Below are 1,886 nucleotides of genomic sequence, written 5' to 3'. Positions count from 1 at the left end.
CCGGACAACTTCTGCTCCACATCAGGAAAGTAAAAGCCTCTGAATGCCACTGAATGCCATTGGAAATATTTGGCTAATTATTAGGCGTAATGAGAAGATTGGACTGTCAGGAAGTTATCTTCACTGTGTCTGTTAAGGCCCCAGTTTTAGATCTTGATGTCTGGTTGCCGTTGTTGCTATTTCAAGTGTCTTTTAGGGACTGCAATATCCTCAGTTGTCATTTTAACAAATGTCTGGACAGATGGCCATGTCAGGGTTTTTAAGCATTGAGGGGAGTTCATGGGAAGACAGAATATCATACTGCGACTATATAAGAATAACTGGCCTCTAATCAGTAGCATTTATAATAACAGCAATGGAGCATCTACAATGGTTTAGGTAGTAAATGTAAAATAGGCCAGTTTTGTACCTAGAACTGCTCTATTAGGGGAAATCTCGTCAGACCTGCGTAGCATAAAGAGCAGAGGATTCTGATTTTAGAATGACCAGTCCATAATTTGAACACTGTATTTAAAATGAGGCCATTATTCTTATCGAATATTTAAATACATTGTTTCCGTTAGAAGTTCAATAGGACTTTTGGGATATATATATATTTAAACTAATATCATTAACATTACAAATTATTTCAACGGCTCTACAATATATATGATTTGATGTAGTAGTTACAATAATGTTAGCAGCTAGATATTCTACTCCCATTTGCTATATAGTAAAAAAATGTAAATAATTGAGTAAGGTTGCTTATCAGGAAATGATAATACCAGAAATATTGCATACTTTTATTCCCAAATACCGTGTTTTATTCACTCTTTTAAAGCTTTATCAAATGGAGTGAAATTTGAAATGTGGTCTTTCCCAATTAAGGTTTTAAGGAATTATTATATTTTTAAATATATTGTTTGTTTTATTTGAGATTACTGATACTAATTCCAAAGTTCAACCGTCCCCCTTTTCTCTAACTTATTTATATGACTATAAGAAGGGTTATATGGAGTATCATTTTGGAGCCAACACATACAATGCCTAAATACTCAGATTTAAATATTTAACCTGCAATTGATTTTTTAGCAGCAATAAATATTCACTTTTAATAGCAATTTGTGGACTCTGTGCATGACACTGAATAAACTTTCTGCTTGAAATAAAGCGAAAAGACAGATATGGCTTAAGGGAAAAGGAAAATTGAAATGGGAGATATATTTGGCATTGTTAGGAGTCAAGATAATAAAACCTTAAAGTGTAATTTAAATAACAGCTTTAGATAGTTGAAAAAGAGCTTCAACATACTAATCAAATATCTGATGATAGTTACTGAGGCTGATAGAATAAATGTCTTCTTAGTCAAAGAACATGCTTTAAAATTTAGTCATAGGCTCAGAATTGAAAGTAAATGCTCTTATGGTCAAATCACTATGAATATCAAGCATCTGCAAACTATATGCAGTCGTGGAAAGAGCTATTTGTAGATGCTGACATCATGGTTGAGCATGTGTAGATCTCTACTCTGAATTGCACCCGCCTCCCTCGCCCGCTCCCTGCTTCTACTGAGGCAGAGATGTAATTAGCATATGCCTTCAGTCGAAGAAAAATTTTAAAGATCTATTAATTATTGTTAGTTTTTCATTATGCTTACTGCCACTGGAATGGAAAGACTAAAAAGGAACTGTAATCCTAAGACCGAAAGGCATAACTTATCTTTGAAACTTCAGGAGAATTTTAAGAAAAAGTTGAGCCAATTGTCTAATCAGTATGTGTATATCCATAGGAACAGTGATTTCACCTTTTTTCCCCTAGCATTTAAAATTGTATTTTAACATCTTCATTTTGTTTTATTTATGAATTTTTTATTCTTTGGATATTCATAAAAGCCACAAATTATCATT

Source organism: Pteropus vampyrus, unplaced genomic scaffold (assembly GCF_000151845.1).
Source record: "Pteropus vampyrus isolate Shadow unplaced genomic scaffold, Pvam_2.0 Scaffold73, whole genome shotgun sequence".
In the NCBI taxonomy this organism is placed as follows: domain Eukaryota; kingdom Metazoa; phylum Chordata; class Mammalia; order Chiroptera; family Pteropodidae; genus Pteropus; species Pteropus vampyrus.
Note: the sequence above shows the minus strand (reverse complement) of the source record.